This window comes from Dipodomys spectabilis, unplaced genomic scaffold, assembly GCF_019054845.1.
Source record: "Dipodomys spectabilis isolate Male_0828 unplaced genomic scaffold, ASM1905484v1 ptg000227l, whole genome shotgun sequence".
Classification (NCBI taxonomy): domain Eukaryota; kingdom Metazoa; phylum Chordata; class Mammalia; order Rodentia; family Heteromyidae; genus Dipodomys; species Dipodomys spectabilis.
In genome coordinates, this window is record NW_024870904.1 from 5,399,536 (window position 1) to 5,420,352 (window position 20,817).

Here is a 20,817-nt window from a genome sequence, read left to right on the forward strand (position 1 = left end):
GCAGCAAAGTCTGTGAGACTCTTATCTGCAGTAAACCACTAGAAAACTGGAAGTGGCGCTGTGGCTCAAGTGGTAGAATGCTCGCCTTGAGCTGAAGAGCTGAGAGATAGCACACAAGCCCAGAGTTTAAGCCCCACAACCAACAAAACAAAAACAAAAACAAAACATGGATTCTTTGCCTTTCCACATAAACTTTTATTATTCATAGGTATGGTTTGTCTGTTATTATCAATGGTCTGTAACTGTGGTCATCAATTTGTGTTGATGTTTATTTCCCTTCATATTATCACTGTGTTTTTCATCATTGATTTTTGCTTATGGTATCTTTGTATTTATTTAATTATTTTTATTTCTCTATATTTAGTGTATGTCTCTTTGGATAGCTTATTTTTTGAATCTTTTCTTTCTTTTTATTTTCTATTTTGTTTCCATGTAACCTGCACACATCCTTCTTTTTTTGAACACGTATTTCTGTACACTGTACATCATGTCTAACATAAACTGCTGGCGTTCTTCTATATACTGTAAATCAACTTTAATACCTATTACAATTTAAATCCTATGTATATAGTTGTAATACTGCATTGTTCATAAGATAATGACAGTTTTTTCAAAGACTGCACATTTAATACAGGTGCCATACTTTTTCAACTATTTTGATTCTCTGATTCATTGAATCTGTGCAATTCACAAATATTCAAGACTTGGGGCTGGGAAGGTGGCTCACTGGTAGAGCGCTTGCCTTACATGCCTGAGGCCCTGGGTTCGATTCCTCAGCACCACATAAGCAAAAAGAAAAAAGCCAGAAGTGGCGCTGTGGCTCAAGGTAGAGTGCTAGCCTTGAGCTGAAGAGCTGAGGGACAGCACCCAGGCTCAGAGTTCAGGCCCCACGACTGGACCCAAAAAAAACCCAAATATTCAAGACTTAATGTTTCCTTTGAAAATGCTATTATGTAATAGATATAATCTAGTCTGGTTGTTTGACTGTTTTCCTCATAAAGAAATAATCAGATATTTTATGTTCAGACCAAAGGCCCTCCTCAGGCTGAAGCATAGAGCTTCAGAAGAAGTAAAACATGCACAAAAATCATTGTTATACTATAGAACTACTAGAAAATAAGTTTCTCACCCAATCTGATACTTGGTTATGGCAGACATAGAAAATTAACATGCTGGATGTACTTGATTGTATTATTACTAGATATTCTAAGAGTTTACAATATTTTCACAGTACCAGCATGCAACACGATATAATATAGTTTCTATTCAATGGAATAATTCCATTTATAATCTAAATGTTGCTCTTTTAATTTTTTTGATGGAATTAATTCTTTGAAGTCAGGCCCTCATATTTGCCAGGCAAGAATAATATTTTTTTTTTTTTTTGGATCCGGTTGTGGGGCCTGAACTCTGGGCCTGGGCGTTGTCCCTCAGCTCTTCAGCTCTTCAACTTAAGGCTAGCGTTCTACCACTTGAGTCACAGTGCCACTTCCGGCTTTTTTCTTTTTTCTTATGTGGTGCTGAGGAATCGAACCCAGGGCCTCAGGCATGCAAGGCAAGCGCTGTACCACTGAGCCACCTTCCCAGCCCCGGCAAGAACAATATTAATTGATCCATATGCCCAGTCCACCTACTTTATTCATAATACACTCTCTGTTTACATATTAAATCTTCATACATTAGGAATCATTAATGTGGTGCTATATGTTTTCCTCCCACAAATCATTTTAGAGAAATTACATAAAATAGAAGTTCTATATATTTTTTCATACTTATCTACCCATTTACCATTTTAATGACCTTGTGTATATCTATGTTGGCATCTTTTGTTATTCCCTTGAAGCAGGATAATACCTTATAACACTCTTAAAATGCAGATGTGTTATTAATGAATTCTTTGCCTGAAAATATCTTCAATCTACATTTTTAAAAAAAGCTCCTCTGACCAATGTATTGTGAATTGAAGTTTATTTTCTTTCAACACTTTACAGATATATTTTCTTTTTTGTGTTTTATTCAGCATTCACCTCTGGTACTGTCAAACATAGCCACATTGGGGTAATTGTTAACCATTCTTCATTTGTACTGGGGTTCCATTTGGGAGTTGAAACTCTCTCCTTCTAGCCTCTGCATAACAAATTGGTACCATATATCATTCTAACTTTTAAAAATTTGTTCTAAGTGGCGTTGTGGCTCAAGTGGTAGAGTGCTAGCCTTGAGCTGAAGACCTGAGGGACAGCACCCAGGCCCAGAGTTCAGGCCCCTGACTGGACTCCCCACCCCAAAAAATTTTTTTGTTCTATTTTTTTAGATCACATCCTTTTTTTTTTTCTTTCTTTCTTTCTTTTTTTGGTCATGGGGATTGAACTCGGCCTGAATGCTGTCCTTCAGCTCAAGGCTAGCACTCTACCACTTGAGCCATAGTGCCATTTCAGTTTTCTGAGTAGTTAATTGGAGATAAGAGTCTCACAGACTTTCCAGGCTGGGCTGGCTTTGAACTATGATCCTCAGATCTCAGCCTTCTGAGTAGCTAGGATTACAGGCGTGAGCCACCGCTGCCCGGCTTCATCCTTCTTTATTCTTGTTTTTCTCCGTCCTGCTTGTGGAGGTCATATTTCACTTTTTCTTTCTTCTTTTTTTGGTATTGTGAGTGTTTTTTCAGACCATATCTATTTACCTCCATCCTTCTATGAAAACCTATTAAAATGCAAATCTGGTCAAGAAATACTTTATTCCACTCTGACCTACATCCTGTATTGTACAAGATAGGTGATATTCAAAAAAGTTCACGAGACTTCTTTGTTTACTTATGAAGAAAGTATCACGGTATCTTTGTCCACACTTCAATCTTTAGAAATTTAATAACAAAAACATGATTAACATGGGATATTTTTATTGTGGGAGCTAAGTCAAATCTTATAAGTACCAAGTGAATCATTAGCTACTTTCTTTTTTTTTGGTGGGGGGGGGTCTGGTCATGGGGGCCTGAACTCTGGGTCTGGGCCCTGTCTCTCAGCTCTTTAGCTCAGAGCTAGCACTCTACCACTTGAGCACAGCACCACTTTTGGCTTTTTTTTTCTGCTTATGTGGTACTGAGGAATCGAACCCAGGGCCTCAAGCATGCAAGGTAAGCACTCTACCACTGAGCCACCTTCCTAGCCCTCATTAGCTATTTTCTTGAGTACTATTATTTCCTTCCAAATTCACCTGGACACTATGCTTTTTGTAGGTGGACAAAATGGGGAATATATTGCATGAATTTCTTATGATACCATTTTTAATATAAGATCTGAATAGGCTTTTCAGTAAGCCAGAATATGAAACTGCAGGAAAAATTGTTCGTTTCCTTCATTTTTACCCTGATAATTTTATCAAAATAAGCTAAACACACTCTTTCAGACACCTACTTAGACTTAATGTTGTCATGCCAGATAATTCGCTTCTTTGAATTGTTATCTTCTCTCTATTGCTAGTACGAGAAATGTGTCTGATGTATTAGGGAAACTATCAATAATGACCAAGTTAATATAGAGAAAATATTTCTTTTTTGGGGGGGGGGTCCAGTCGTGGGGCCTGAACTCTGGGCCTGGGTGCTGTCCCTCAGCTCTTTAGCTCAAGGCTAGTGCTCTACCACTTGAGCCACAGCGCCACTTCCGGCTTTTTTCTTTTTGCTTATGTGGTGCTGAGTAATCGAACCCAGGGCCTCATGCATGTAGGGCAAGCGCTCTGCCACTGAGCCACCTTCCCAGCCCTAGAGAAAATATTTCTACTTTGATTTTTGTTTCTACCACTCTGTAAATAACACAGCAAGCTCCAAACATTTTATGTAAAACAAATTCTGCATGTAGAAAAATGAATTTCCAGACTTAGTGTTCTCATGGCTCAGGGCCTAATTGCTTAATGGAAATGTGCCTTACAGAAGCTGGTGTCATTTGGTGCTGTGGCTGTGGACTTTGGCTGGGAGGAGAGGCAGGACCTGGATATTTCTCAGAAGACCCTGTATAGAGATGTAATGCTGGAGACCTACACCAACCTGGTGTTCTTGGGTGAGCAAAAGTCACATTAATTTGTAATGTCAAGTTATTTGTGTTTAGGAGATATGTGAATATTTACCAAACTTGTAATGCTATTTAGGCATAAGACACTTGAAAAGTGTCCTTTTTTTATGAGGAAAACTTCAACTTGATCATATAACTCCTCAGGATAGTTTATTCTCATTCTTTTTTTTTTTTTTTTTTTTTGTCAGTCGTGGGCCTGGGCACTGTCCCTCAACTCTTCAGCTCAAGTCTAGTGCTATACCACTTGAGCCATAGTGCCACTTCCAGCTTTTTCTGCTTATATGGTGCTGAGGAATCGAACCCAGGGCCTCATGCATGCAAGGTAAGCACTCTACTACTAAGCCACCTTCCCAGCCCTATTCTTATTCTTTAAGAAGCCAAATCAGCAGTTTGCCTAAAGATCTAAACTATGCTGCACTAACAGGAGACCATCTTCTGAAACTTGAGGTGATTATTGTAGGTGGATATACAATCTAGAATAGATGTATATAACTCTATTAAGCATGATCTGGAAACACTTGTTGAACATGGGTATTTATAATCCAAACCTGGCACTGGGTGCAGTGGTTCATGCCTATAATCCTAGCTATGCAAGAGGCTGAAATCTGAATATTTTGGTTTGAAGCCAGCAATGGCTCGAACATGCTTCCCTATAGTGAGCCTGATAAGATGCATGCTATATATACATCCGGCGTGTCTCCTATAGTTGAACAAATCCATCAGATATTCAGAGCATTTTAGTCGAAATTATGAAAATCCAAATGAACTGTAGTATTTAGAATATGATGGTGAGGGGACGATATTAAACTCAGTGACTATATTCTTTTTTTTTTTTTTTTTTAATTTTTTTTTTTTTTTTGTCGGTCGTGGGGCTTGAACTCTGGGCCTTGGCGTTGTCCCTCAGCTCTTCAGCTCAAGGCGAGCGCTCTACCACTTGAGCTACAGCGCCACTTCCGGTTTTCTGGTGGTTTATTGGAGATAGGAGTCTCAGGGTCTCTCCTGCCCGGGCTGGCTTTGAACCACGATCCTCAGATCTCAGCCTCCTGAGTAGCTAGGATTACAGGCATGAGCCACCAGCGCCCGGCATTCTTTTTTTTTTTTTTTTTTTGTCGGTCATGGGGCTTGAACTCTGGGCTTGGGGGCTGTCCTTGTGATCTTCAGCTCAAGGCGAGCGCTCTACCGCATGAGCCACAGCACCACTTCTGGTTTTCTAGTGGTTTATTGGAGATAAGAGTCTCACGAACTTTCCTGCCTGGGCTGGCTTTGAACCGAGATCCTCAGATCTCAGCCTCTTGAGTAGCTAGGATTATAAGCGTGAGCCACCAGCGCCTGGCTCAATGACTATAATTAATATCGGGAGGACTATGATAAATCTGCTCTCCTTCAGGAAGGAAGAAAAACAGCTGAATGTACTGTATATGGAAAAACATTCTACTTAAGACATGCACTTGGGCTGGGAAGGTGGCTCAGTGGTAGAGCACTTGCCTTGCATGCCTGAGGCCCTGGGTTCGATTCCTCAGCACCACATAAGCAAAAAGAAAAAAAATCCGGAAGTGGCCTTGTGGCTCAAGGGACAACAGCCAGGCCCAGAGTTCAGGCCCCTTGACCTGACCCAACAACCCCCCCCCCCTGCCAAAAAAAGACCTACACCCACTACACATCAGAAAATGCATACAGGACAGAATCTTTTTGCATGTAGTGAATGTAATATACCTTACAAAACCTCAGAGCAAATATCAGAAAAAGTCTGATGAGTATAACAAATGTGCAAAATCGATCTCTCAGAAGTCAGACTTGACATTCCCACTTCAAACACCACCATAAGAGAACCCCTATGCATATGAGAAATGCAGGAAATTTTCCACCCAGAAGTCAGTTCTCAGCAGCCATCAGATAACTGACATAGAAAAGAAGCTTTATGAATGCAATAAATGTGGAAAGTCTTTCAGACTGAAGCCCAAGTTCACTTTGCATCAGAGAATACATTCAGGAGAGAAACATGAATGTAAGAAATGTGGAAAGTCCTTCACTAAGACTTCAAACCTCAGCCGCCATAAGAGAATTCACACAGGTGAGAAACCTTATGAATGTAACAAATGTGGAAAGTCCTTCACCTGGAAATCAGATTTCAACAGACGTAATTCACAAAGGAGAGAAATCCTATGAATATAACAAATGTGGAAGGTCTTTCAGACAGAAATCAGAGCTCACTTTACATTACACAGGAATAAAACCTTATGAATGCAACAAATGTGGGAAGACCTTCAGGCAGAGGCAAACCTCTGCAGGCATAATAGAATTCACACAGGTGAGAAACCTTATGAATGTAACAAATGTGGAAAGTCCTTCACCTGGAAATCAGATTTCAACAAACATAAGATAGTTCACACAGGAGAGAAACCTTATGAATGTAACAAATGTGGAAGTTCTTTCAGACAGAAATTAAAGCTCACTGTGCATCAGAGAACACACACAGGAGAGAAACCTTATTAAAGTAAGATGTGGAAATTTTTTTAGACAGAAGTCATACCTCAAGTGGCATCAGAAAACACACACAGGAGAGAAACTTTTTTTTTGTCAGTCGTGGGGCTTGAACTCTGGGCCTGGGTGCTGTCCCTCAGCTTTGCAGCTCCAGGCTTGTACTCTTCCACTAGAGCCACAGTGCCATTTCTGGTTTTCTGAGTGGTTTACTGGAGATAAGAGTCTAACGGACTTTCCTGCCCAGGCTGGCTTTGAATCATGATCCTCAGATCTCAGCCTCCTGAGTAGCTAGGATTACAGGCGTGAGCCACCAGCGCCCAGCTAGAAAGTGTTTTTGTTTTTGTTTTGTCATTCCTAGGCTTGAACTCAAAGCTTGAGCTTCTTGTGCTCAAGGCTAGCACTCTACCACTTTAGCCACAGCACCACTTCTGGCTTTTTCTGTTTTTGTGGTACTGAGGAATCGAACCCAGGGCTTCATGCATGCTAGGCAAGCACTCTACCACTAAGCCACCTTCCCAGCCCAAGAGAAACTTTATGAATGCAACAAATGTGGAAAGACCTTCAAGCAGAGGTCATACCTCTGCAGGCATAATAGAATTCACACATATGATGAACTGTATAAATATAACAAATGTTAAAAGTCCTTCAGTTTGAATTCAGATTTCAACATACATCAGAGAACACACACAGGAGAAAAACCTTATGAATGTAAGAAATGTGGAAAGTCTTTTACCCAGAATTCATACCTCCACTCACAAATTTGGGTTTACACAAATGAGAAACCTTAGGGATATAAGAAATGTGGATAGTCTTTTACCTGGAAGAAAACTCAGTTTGCATAAGAGAATGTACACATTTTATAAGCCTTATGAATGCAGCAAATGTGCAGTCTTTCACCTAGAAGGCACAGCTCAGAGTTCAGCCTTGAAAACCTACAGGACAGACATGAATGAAACAAATGTGGGAAGTTTTCAAGAAATCATACCTCAGTTTACATCAGAAAGCACACACAGGAGAGAAATGTTGTGAATGTAACAAATGCGGAAAGTCCTTCACCAAGTAGGCATGCCTCACTGTTCACAGAACACACACAGGAAGAGAATACTTGTACATATTACAAATATGGAAAGTCTTTCACCTGGAAGGCATACTTCAGTGTTCATCAGAGAACTGACTCAAATAGTAAAAAAAGAATATAACAAATGTGCAATCACTTTTAATCAGAAGTCAGTCCTCACTGCATCTGAGAACATACAGAGGAGAGACAATCTGAGTATAATAGATGTAGATAAATGTTTAAGCAGAAGTCACATTACAGGTATTAGAGGCCAAGAGACATGACAGAATCTCTGTAAATGTAAACATCAGAAGTCTTTCAACCAAAATACAACTTTCAACAAGCATTGGAGCACTCACAAAGGAAAGAAACCCAATGTAGGAAAATCTTTGTTACAAACCTCTGTAAAATATACAGAGGATAACGCATTTATAAGATTATCTCTTTGTTGCTTTGTATGTCCCTCCCCCACAGTATAACCCCTGCTTTCACTATATTTGATGTCAGTATAACTTGTGGAGGAGATAGGGAAAACCAGTTGTTTAAGGATACAGGTGGACCTGTTGCAACAATGAGAAGTACAAGTTGTCATGTCCAAAACGAGCTTTACAACGTCGGTGCAGGGAGGGGGGGGGGGGGGGAGGAGAAGGATTGAGATTGCGGGGGGGGGGGGGGGGGGTAGCTGGGAAGGGATGTGAAGGGTAAACCAAAGGAGGAGGCTGCAATGCTTGGTAAGAAATGTACGCATTATCCTGCCCATGTAATTGTAACCCCTCTGTTCAGTATGTTCACAAATAAAATTAAATTAAATTTAAAAAAATATATACAGAGGAATCCTTCATGGCAGAGGTAAGCCAGGTGTAATAGGAAACAATTCTTTATACTTGGGTACTTGCTGAACCAATACTTCACATCCTTTCATTGTGTTGAGTGAAGATGATGTCCCTGAATATTATTCAAATGACTTGAACACAAGTGATGGTCATTAATTACTTCCAGGCTTGACAAGTAATGAAGAGAGTGAAATTGACTTGTGTCTTTCATAGTAAGGAATGGTTCATCAAGGTAACTATATAAACTCATCTCAGAAATTAGAGCTCCAGACCTTTGAGACTCTACTCAGGTCATCTCCAAAGTGGTTTTGGGAGTGATAGATAGAAACAGAATGCCATGATTTGAGCCAAAGACATGAAATCATTGATATTTTTCACTGTCCCCCTAAAGTTACCCATTAAATGTGCAGACCCTGAAGTATAATACAAATGACTATTTCTAATTCCATTTTTGAATGTAAGATACTACTTCTTGTTTATTATAAAATGTGCACAGTAGGAAAATCTGTCTCATTGTCTTTTGTCCCCAAATTAGCTCATGAAACATTCGTAGAACATGGAAGGACACATATTTGGGGATATATATTTTTTGGGGGGTCCGGTCGTGGGGCCTGAACTCTGGGCCTGGGTGCTGTCCCTCAGCTCTTCAGCTCAAGGCTAGTGCTCTACCACTTAAGCCACAGCACCACTTCCAGCTTTTTTCTTTTTGCTTATGTGGTGCTGAGGAATTGAACCCAGGGCCTCATGCATGCAAGGCAAGCACTCTACTACTGAGCTACCTTCCCAGCCCCTGGGGATATATTTGCTTTTTGTATGGGTACAAGTCCTGCAGCTTGAACTTGGAGCCTACATACTCTCCTTAAACATTTTTGTTCAAGGCTAATGCTATACCACTTGAGCCATAGTTCCCCTTCTGGTTTCTTAGGTGGGTAAATAAAGACAAGTGTCTTAAGCATTTGATTTTGAATGAGTAACCCCAAAATAATTTCAATGCTTATTTAATATTTAATTAATCACTAGTGAGGAGTCACTTGTGATTAATTCTCTCTTATACATTCTGAGTGAGTTATAATAAAACACCAGTGCATGCTGTGAAGGGCCTGGAGGCTGAAATTGCAGTTCTCAGCAGAATGGATATCTCTCTACAACCACTACTACCCCTTGGCCCAGATTTCTTCAGATAATTGTATCAAAACACAATAAAAATATGGTTTTCTTAAACTTAATTCTGGATGTAATGTAAAAAATTAGAAATATGAAAAATGGGGGAAAATGTTAATTAGAAGAGGGTTACAGAAATCAATGGAATGAGAGAGACAAGTAGATAGAAGTAGGACTGTTCTGGACATTTGGTACGGTAAAACAAAGGCAAAAATTGATCCTCAATGCTTTCTGCTGCATAGGTATGTAAAGACAGTATTTTGAAGTACAATTTTATGTGCCATGTTTTCATTGTGCAGTGATTTCATATCCAACACTGGAACACATATTTTTCTTTGTGATGAGAAGAAGGCAGTCATTTGCAGTATCTTGGAGGGCTGTGGATAAGAATATATTAAGCTGGGGCTGGGAAGGTGGCTCAGTGGTAGAGCTCTTGCCTTGCATGCCTAAGGCCCTGGGTTCAATTCCTCAGCACCATATAAGCAAAAAGGAAAAAGCAGGAAGTGGCACTGTGGCTCAAGTGGTAGAACGCTAGCCTTGAGCTAAAGAGCTGAGGGACAGCGCCCAGGCCCCACAACTGGACCCCCCCCCAAAAAAGAATATATTAAGCTAAATAACCAGGTACAGAAAGATACTGAGCAAAATCACACAAAACAGAAGCTAAGAAAAATAGAACCAACTTCTTATAGAGGTTGAAGGTAGTATAGTTGACCATAAGTAAAGATATTGCAAAACTTTTTAAATGGTGAGGAATACAGATTGAGAAGTCCATGTGTAAAAGCATTCAGAAGCTCTGTATGAACATACCTATACAGCAACAGCTCAGATTTCCCTTCTCTCAGGACTTTAGACAGGAAGCAGAGACTGTCCCAACTATTAAGAAAGATGAGCCTCTTGGGTCTGAGTAACAGTTGGAGTAGAAGGCAAGACTGCATCATCTCAGCATCATGGTGAGAGGTCATCATAAAATGTTCACATTGAGTACCTGCCACCAGCCATTTTACCATGGGCATTATTGTTTCAAAAAAAGTGAACCACACAACCATACATAATAATAATGTCTATATATGAAATCATTTAAAAATGACAAAACGTGAGCAGCATTCAAAATGCACTTTTACTGATAGTGAAATTTTCACTGTGAACTAAGGAGAAATGTGATGTAAAAAATAAAAATCTGCTTTCTTGATTTGAATATTTTTGGTCGGCCGTGGGGCCTGAACTCTGGGCCTGGGTGCTGTCCCTCAGCTCTTCAGTTCAAAGCTAGTGCTCTACCACTTGAGCCACAGCACCACTTCTGGCTTTTTCTGCTTATGTGGTGCTGAGGAATTGAACCCAGAGGCTCATGCAGCCAAGGCAAGCATTCTACCACTGAGCCACCTTGATTTGAAATATTAACCTAACCAATTTCAACTTTCTTTCAGTTTGAAATCATTCTAATATAAAATGTCTGCAATTCTTTCAAAGACAGGTATGTATATACATATGTATATATGTTTGTGTATATACATGCATATTTACATTTGTGTGTATTATATATATGTATATACGCACATATTGCTTTGGAGTAAGCAATAAGATAACATTTCATTCAACTGAAATATTAAATCAGTGCTATGCATAAATCAGGACAAACTCATGCAGTCATTTGAATATACCCAGACTCCCCAATACCGCTTGCCAACTTATGAGACCTTTTGAAAAATCATTGGCTCTCATGAGGGAGATCATCTCAGAGGAGCCATAGTGGAACAGGACACAAGACCCATATTGGTCCCTGAAAAACAGGCACACAAACAAGGAAACTCATTTACTGTTTGATAAATTCTCAAAAAACAGATATTAGTAAGATTATTTAAATGATTTAGAATTGAAAACCAGCTGGGCATGGTGGCTCACGCCTGTAATCCTAGCTACTCAGGAGGCTAAGATCCAAAGATCATGGTTCAAAGCCAGCCTAGGCAGGAAACTCCATGAGACTCTTATCTCCAGTAAACCACTAGAAAAACCAGGAGTGGGGGCTGGGAAGTTGGCTCAGTGGTAGAGCGCTTGCCTTGCATGTCAGAGGCCCTGGGTTCGATTCCTCAGCACCACATAAGCAAAAAGAAAAAAGCCGGAAGTGGTGCTGTGGCTCAAGTTGTAGAGCACTAGCCTTGAGCTGAAGAGCTGAGGGACAGCGTCCAGGCCCAGAGTTCAGGCCCCACAACCTGACCCAAAAATAAATAAATAAAAGCACAGTTCACCTCACTGAATAGTTTCTCTGACACATTAGCACTCTGAGCAAGTATTCCTGTTTCTCCTTCTCAGCTTGTTCCTCCCTTACAACCCAAAACATGTCTGAAACCTACAAAATGGAAAAGTGTTGGTCATTATGAAGTATTCAAGAAGATCTTGGGACTTAGTATTCAGCCAGACACCTGTGGTTTACACCTGAACTATCAAGGAAGTCATTGAGATTATGATCTCCCAACTCACCAAACAAATTATTTTAAGTACCAGAAATAACCTGATACATATAAATAAAAAATATTAAAGCTGCTAAGCCCAGGTAGTTCACGCCTAGAAACCTGAGTTCTGAGGATTGAGCTTTGAAGGCAGCCTAGGCAGAAAACTCCATGGGACTCTTATCTCTAATTAATCACCAGAAATCCCAAAGTAGTAGAGATGTGGCTCAAGTGGTAAGGCCTTAAGCAAAGTAGTTCAGGGACAGCACACAGGCAATGAGTTCAAACCCTTATATTGGCATATTGGCTGTAATATGTGGAAATTAATACCAGCCATATTAAGTGCATGTTTATGCAAAAATGCACACTTTTAAGGAATCCTCTTAACTGCAGAAAATGAGGTTTCTGTAGTAGGGATGTGGAGGTATTTTATTGTTTACTTCCACTAAATACTTCCTTAATAAATAAAAGCTCATTTGATTTGAGGACAGTAGTATACTCATTTCAAGTAATATTACTAAGCTAGCTGTGTTGGGCAGGCTTATAATTTAAAACTTAGGAGGAGGAGACAGGAAGTTTACTAGTTTGAGAGCAAGCCAGGGCTACACTGTAAGGCACTGCCTCTATCTATCTATCTATCTATCTATCTATCTATCTATCTATCTATCTATCTAATCTATGTGTGTTTGTGAGTGAATGTACATGAATGGATGTGTCTATGTGTATATATAGCCACATACACAATCATGTGTGCATACATATACATTTTATGTGTGCATAAAATGCTACTAGGTTATTGTAAAGAATGTTCACAGTCATGGTTAGCCAAGGAATGCCTTTAGTTTCCTCCTCCTCCTCCTCCTCCTCCTCCTCCTCCTCCTCTTCCTCTTCCTCCTCTTCTTCTTCCTCCTCTTCCTCTTCTTCCTCTTCCTCTTCTTTCTCTTCTTCCTCCTCCTTCTTCTTCCTCTGTCTCTGTCTCTGTCTGTCTGTCTCTCTCTTTCTGTATACATATAGGTCCAAATAGAAGTAGACATACTTTTATAAAACTGAACACTTGAAAATTCATCTTATTTTGAACTGCAACAGATATAAAAGGAAAGAAATATATACGTACTGGTGGCTTTTGCCTCTAAGCCTAGAGCCTCATGAAATTGAGATCTGATTATCAAGTAATAGAGCCAGCCCAGGAAGAAAAGACTACAAGACTTTATCTTGAATTAATCAGCAAAAAGCTGAATTGGAGGCATGGTTTAAAGGGTAGAGAACCAGCTGTGAGCAAGGAAACTGAACAAGCACAAAACCTGCATTCAAACTCAAGTACTGGCAAAAACAATAATAAGGAAACTAGCATTGGAGCCGATCAAATCTAAAAACTGGGTATATGGAGAAGATAGTGTGCACAGATTTTTGTATCATGGAAATAATCCAGCATTTATGTAGTAAATAACAAGGTAAGGTCTTTAATTATTTAGATGATGTTATTACAGATTTACTAAATGTAGATTAAAACATGGCCTAATAGACTACAGAATGGGAAAACATCTTTAACAGCAGTATATCTGAAAATAGAAAGATAATCAAGATACAACAAAAGCTCAAATATCAAAACTTGCATAGAACCAATGATCCAATCAAGAAAATAGGCAAATGAGGGGCTGGGAAGGTGGCTCAGTGGTAGAGTGCTTGCCTTGCATGCATGAGGCCCTAAGTTCAATTCCTCAGCACCACATAAGCAAAAAGAAAAAAAAAAGCCGGAAGTGGCTCTGTGGCTCAAGTGGTAGAGCACTAGCCTTGAGCTGAAGAGCTGAGGGACAGCGCCCAGGCCCAGAGTTCAGGCCCCACGACTGGACCCAAATAAATAAATAAATAAATAGGCAAATGAACTGAAGAGACAAAAGACTGAACTAGCTGGGCACCCGTGGCTCATGCCTGTAATCCTAGCTACTCAGGAGGCTAAGATCTGAGGTTCAAGCTTCAAAGCCAGCCTAGGCAGGAAAGCTCTTGAACCCCTAATGTCCAATTAACCACCAGAAAACTGGAGGTGGCTCTGTGGCTCAAGTGGTAAAGCGCTAGTCTTGAGCTGAAGAGCACAGAAACAGAGCTCATGCTGAGTTCAGGCCTCATGACCAACAAAAACAAAGACTGAGTTCCAAAAGAAACAAATGAGAATATCTGTAGATGGACCAATACTCAACATCATTGGCCATAAAGGAAATGCTAATAGAAATGACATTGAGGGGCTGGGAAGGTGGCTCAGTAGTAAAGCGCTTGCCTTGCATGCTCAAGGCCCTGGGTTCGATTCCTCAGCACCACATAAGCAAAAAGAAAAAAGCCGGAAGTGGTGCTGTGGCTCAAGTGGTAGAGTGCTAGCCTTTTTTTGGGGGGGGGTCGGTCGTGGGGCTTGAACTCTGGGCCTGGGCGCTGTCCCTCAGCTCTTCAGCTCAAGGCGAGCGCTCTACCACTTGAGCTATAGCGCCATTTCCTGACTGCTAGCCTTGAGCTGAAGAGCTGAGGGACAGTGCCCAGGCTCAGAGTTGAGGCCCCACGACCGGACCCCCCCCCCCAAAAAAAAGAAATGACATTGAGATTTCATCTCCGTTGAGTCACAGTGACAGTAAGTACACAAACAAGAACAACTTCTAGTGAGGATGTCCGGAAAAGGAGCCTTATACGTGTTTGTGTGAGTATAAATTAGTGCAAACGGGCTGGAAAGATGGCTCAGTAGTACAATGCTTGTCTTGCATGCATAGGCTCTGGGTTTGATTCCTCAGCACCACATAAGCAGAAAAAGCCAGAAGTGGCGCTGTGGCCTCAAGTGGTAGAGCACTAGCTTTGAGCTGAAGAGCTGAGGGACAGCACCCAGGCCTGAAATGCAAGCCCAACAACCACAAAAAAAAATTAGTGAAAACACTAGGGAAAATAGTGGTATATAAGTACTTTCAAGGGGCTGGGAAGGTGGCTCAGTGGTAGAGCTCTTGCCTTGCATACCTGAGACCCTGGGTTCGATTCCTCAGCACCACATAAGCAAAAAGAAAAAAGCCGGAAGTGGCACTATGGCTCAAGTGGTAGAGCGCTAGCCTTGAGCTGAAGAGCTGAGGGACAGCGCCCAGGCCCAGAGTTCAGACCCACGACCGGACCCAAAAAAAAAAAAAAGAAAAGAAATACGTCTTAGCCTCAGTGTTAGTGAGTTATAAAATCAGTCAATTTGCCTGAGTGAACTGTAATCTACACAGTGTGCTAATGACAAAAAAAGGTATGAAGCCGGGCGCTGGTGGCTCACGCCTGTAATCCTAGCTACTCAGGAGGCTGAGATCTGAGGATCGCGGTTCAAAGCCAGCCTGGGCAGGAGAGACCGTGAGACTCCTATCTCCAATAAACCACCAGAAAACCGGAAGTGGCGCTGTAGCTCAAGTGGTAGAGCGCTCGCCTTGAGCTAAAGAGCTGAGGGACAGCGCCCAGGCCCAGAGTTCAAGCCCCCACGACCGACAAAAAAAAGGTATGAAAATTTGAAAGAAATTGGAAATAAGTAAGAGCTTTAAATATTTCATGAAAATCCAAGCAATCAGTGTATGTTTGTTCCATGAATGAATGAGTAGATATTTACTCCTGAATGTCAGGAAAATATGCTGGAGTCCTATCATCACACACAATTTGAGGAGTTTCACTGATTAGGTTATCATTTGCTGTGTCAAGTCATTTTATTGTAAAAAGCCACAACTCAACCTCCATTTTGGTATTTGGGTTGATGGTACTTCTCATCCTGGTAGACTGAAGGACTAAATGGAAAAATAAACAGAGTGACTTTACAGAGGGTTGAGAATTAAATTTGCAAAACACAAGGAAGTGGGTACTTGAAAGGGGTGAAGTGGTATCCAGGAGAAAGTGGGGGACAAATGAAGAATACAAGGGGGGGGGGGGGCCGGAGAATGCAGTCAGGAATGCAATGTATATTTTATTAGTGAAGAAAAGTGAGAGGAGGGGGGAGGGGAAGGATGTGTTAGAATATTGAAATGTGTGACATTGGCCAAGATATATTGTATTCATGATTTGTTAACTAGCAAATCTTTTGTACAGCTATTTAAATAAAAGAAAGAATATTAAATGTGGCATACATACACAGTATACCCTTATTTTGTTATGAACAAGAATGAAATCATTCAATTTGTCAGAAGGATGGAAATGGATACCAGCTTCTTAAAATTGAAGTAAATTAGGTTCATATAGGTAAAAGTTGTTTTCTATCATATAGAGAATTGAGCCTTAAAAGATACACATATGCATACCTACATATGTATATAGGTATAATTATAATCCTTACACCAAATTGTAATAGTGGGTCTACTTGGGGATACCAAGAAAGAGGTGGTACCGGAACAAGAATGACAGGCATTGAATAACCCTGATATACATGGTATGTATGTATGAAGACTACAAACAGAAACTCACCGCAAGCTGTTTAGTAATAGAAGTCGGGGAGGGTATGGACCAGCAAAGAGAGGAACACCTGAATTGGTTCATCTGATTAAATATAAGCATTGTGAAATACCAAAGTTAAATGACTTTGCACAACTAACATGAATTTTTTTAAAAAAAAGCACTGTTCATAAAGAAATGTACTCAATATGTGACTTTTTTTTCGGGGGGGTCCAGTTGTGGGGCCTGAACTCTGGGCCTGGGCACTGTCCCTCAGCTCTTCAGCTCAAGGCGAGCGCTCTACCACTGGAGCCACAGCGCCACTTCCGGCTTTTTTCTTTTTGCTTATGTGGTGCTGAGGAATCGAACCCAGGGCCTCAGGCATGCAAGGCAAGCGCTCTACCACTGACCCACCTTCCCAGCCCCTCAATATGTGACTTTTTAAACTGTGACACCCCCCCCCTTTGTACATTGCCTTCAGAGTAAAATTTTAAGACAAAAACAATTAACAGGAGCATAAAATAGGTTCTGTTGAGGATGTAGGGACCAGTGGAAGCAGGGAAAGTGAACAGATGGGGTTAAGGAAAGTGAATAAGGTGAAATAACTTTGGGTGTATGTCTGCACACACACACACACGCACACACACACACACACACACACACATAAATCTTTGCTGACATTGGTTTGTTTTTGTTGTTAGAGTTATTGTTGTTTGCCATTCCTGGTGGTAGAACTCTGGGTGTGGGCATTGTTCCTGAACTTCATGTTGAAGGCTGGTACTCTACTACTTGAGCCATGCACCACTTCTGGCTTTTTTTTCTGTTTATGTGGTACTGAGGAATTGAACCCAGGGCTTCATGGATACTAGGTAAGCACTCTACCACTAAGCCACATTCCCAGCCCCACTGACATTGTTTAAAGAAAGGGGGTAAGGAAAGGATGAGAGTAGGGGTTATTTCATATGTATATAGAGAAATATCACAATAAACCTCCTTGTTCAACTAATACATGCTAATTAAATATAAGGAAATAACAGTCAAAGAATTGTAGACTAAAAAAATAACTTAAACCAGCCTGGTGGCTGATGCCTGTAATCTGAACTATTCAGGAAGCTTAGATCTGATGACCAAGGCAGCCCAGCCCAGTAAGAAAAGTACTAGAGAGTCTTATCTCCAATTCATCACCAAACAAAACAAAAAAAAAAGAAGCTAGAAGTTGAGTTGTAGCTTGGAGGTTAGAGCACTAGCCTTGAACAAAAGGCTCAGGGAAAGCCCACTAGACCTAAATTCAAGATCATAGTTTAACCATAACACAAAAGTACCTGTCTATTACTAGAGAAATGGGGGATGATGGCTCAGTAGTGAAGCATGTGCTCCTCATGTATGAGACTCAGGGTTTGAAACTTACTACTACAAACATCATTAGAAATGAAAGTGGCTGAGCTGGGAAGGTGGCTCAGTGGTAGAGTGCTTGCCTTGCATGCCTGAGGCCCTGCGTTCGATTCCTCAGCACCACATAAGCAAAAAGAAAAAAGCCAGAAGTGGCGCTGTGGCTCAAGTGGTAGAGCGCTAGCCTTGAGTTGAAGAGCTGAGGGACAGCGCCCAGGCCCAGAGTTCAGGCCTCACGACCGGACCCTCCCCCCCTAAAAAAAAGAAATGAAAGTGGCCTTATGAATGTATAGATATAACAGTGATACATGCATGCTTAATAATATGAACTTGAAATTTTCAAAGATCCATTTGATGTCATAGTTGATGATGACGATGCTTCATTAAAAATGAACTGATCACTGATAAAGTTGATTTAGTAGAGAACACATGCAAAATTGATTTTCAGCCAGGCATTAGTGGCTCACACATGTAATCCTACTTACTCAGGAGGCTGAGATGTGAGGATTGTGGTTTGAAGCCAACCTTGGCAGGAAAGTGAGACTAATCGCCAATTTACCACCAGAAAACTGGAAGTTGCACTCTAGCTCAAAGTGGTAAAATGCTAGCCTTCAGTGAGAAAGCTCAGGGACAGCTCCCAGTTCCCAGGCACTGAATTCAAACCCCACAACTGAATTAAAAAACAACCAATCAAACAAACAAAAAATCGAATCTCTTACTCATTGTCTTTGTTCTATTTTTTTTTCATTCTTCATCCTTTTTTTAATTTAGTTGTAACTGGATTCTTCATGTCATTCCATTTTCCACCTTCTTCCTTTCCAACTTTGGGCATCAAACCCTTTGCCCAGTACATGGAAGGTAGATACCTACCAGTATATTCTTTCCTCTTTTCAGATAAAATGTCTGCTTATTTAAATTGGTCAATGTTTCCCCACTTACAAGTGACTTTAGTTCACTTTCAATACTACTGTCCTCTCAAGGCCGCATAGAATGGAGACTCAATTCCTCTCCTGTCCCTTATAAATTTGCTGTTGTACATTTTACCTATCCATAAACTAGCATCAAGAGATTTATTTCTGAGCTGGGAAGGTGGCTCTGTGGTAGAGTGCTTGCCTCACATGCATGAGGCCCTGGGTTTGATTCCTCAGCACCACATAAGCAGAAAAAGCCAGAAGTGGTGCTGTGGCTCCAGTGGTAGAGCGCTAGCCTTGAGCTGAAGAGCTGAGGGACAGCACCCAAGCCCAGAGTTCAGGCCCCATGACCAGCAAAAAAAAAAAAAAGAGAGAGATTTCTACCCTTATTATTTTGAACACAATGGATTTGTTAAGGTAGGTAAGAATAAGCAAATAGAAGCCTTTGTTTTCACTTACATACCGTGGTTGTACCTGTTCCGTCTTGCTATAGGCTTAAGTGTCTCACCCTTGTGATTTGAGTTCTCTCTGAACTACTTCTCAATGTGTTTTCTCTTTAGGACCCAGGGGACACTACTGGTGAAGAATCTGTAGCTTTGCACTTGATACAGAGATGCCCTAAAGTTGAGTCATATGCATAGTCCCTAAATGTTTTTATTTATTTTAGACATTTTTGCAAACTAGGTAACAAAATATAAATCTCAAGGATGTTTCAGAGATTGTGATCCTCTTACTTAGGCCTATGTAGCTAGAATTACAGGCCAGAACCATAATATCTCACTTAAATTCAAGGTACACCTGATGGCAAAGTACTTCATTTTTGTTTTTTTGCGAGCTAGTGAGTTCAGAGGTTCAGGGATTTCCTTGAGGTTTTTCAGTCAGTGTTGGTGCTCTACCTCTGGAGGCACAGCTTCATTTTGCCTGTCTAGTAATTAAAGATAAGTCTGAAATATTGCCCGACATTACTACAATGGCTGATTTTTGAACTGCAATCCTCAGATCTCAGGGTGCTCAGTATTTTTCCACACTGTAGAAAGCCTTCATTGCTCCTTTACTTTGAAGTGTAATTTAAATGGCTACAAATCTTATAATTGGACAGATTTTTTTCAACATTAAGATATTTAGTTCTTGGGGCTGGGAAGGTGGCTTAGTGGTAGAGTGCTTGCCTTGCATGCCTGAGGCCCTGGGTTCGATTCCTCAGCACCACATAAGCAAAAAGAAAAAAAAAGCTGGAAATGGCCCTGTGGCTCAAGTGGTAGAGCGCTAGCCTTGAGCTAAAGAGCTGAGGGACAGCGCCCAGGCCCAGAGTTCAGGCCCACGACCGGACCCAAAAAAAAAAAAAAAAAAAAAGATATTTAGTTCTTAGCTGTACCTGAAGTGGTAGAGTGCCAACCTTGGTTTAAAAAAAAAAAAAAAAGCTGGGGGAAGATCCCAGGCCCTGAAAGGAAGGAAGGAAGGAAGGAAGGAGGCAAGCAAGCAAGAAGGGAAGGAGGGAGGAAGGAAGGAAGGAAGGCAAGCAGGCAGGCAGAATATTCAAAAGAAGAAGAATGCTTAATTTTTGGTGAATATGAAAATTATTCTTTTAGAGGGTTCAAGAAAAATGGCTTTTACAAAAGGAAATTCTGTAACTGTTTAGAAAATGTTGCAGAAGCTCTGCTATTTTATAGCATGTTTTAATAAAACCCTTAATATACTGTCTTTTCATTTACACAGACACAGAAAGGTTGACCTAAATTTAGATTCCTAGAACCAAGATGGATGCCATATATAGTTAAGTAATTAAATACATCTTACAGGAGTTTAGAAACATGTCTGTGTTGCTTCAGGAACAAAACCAGAACTCCAAATCCTATATGATCCAGTCATTCCTGATAAGGCCTGAACTATTTGCTTGAATTAAAACCTCTACTTTTGGGCTGGGAAGGTGGCTCAGTGGTAGAGCACTTGCCTTGTCATGCCCGAGGCCCTGGGTTCGATTCCTCAGCACCATATAAGCAAAAAGAAAAAAGCCGGAAGTGGCTCTGTGGCTCAAGTGGTAGAGCACTAGCCTTGAGCTGAAGAGCTGAGGGA

At 40.8% G+C, this 20,817-nt stretch overlaps 1 protein-coding gene and 1 long non-coding RNA gene across 2 annotated transcripts in view; both read right to left on the reverse strand.

The window, feature by feature from the left end:
• Positions 1–20,817, reverse strand: part of LOC122123338 (zinc finger protein 157-like) — a 537,300-nt gene that overhangs the window by 493,579 nt on the left and 22,904 nt on the right. The window lies entirely within an intron of this gene.
• Positions 6,052–7,540, reverse strand: LOC122123249. The gene is made up of 3 exons (XR_006150360.1): positions 7,525–7,540; positions 7,437–7,449; positions 6,052–6,172 (listed from the first exon to the last, which is right to left on the reverse strand). It is a non-coding gene; the product is annotated as an uncharacterized LOC122123249 (long non-coding RNA).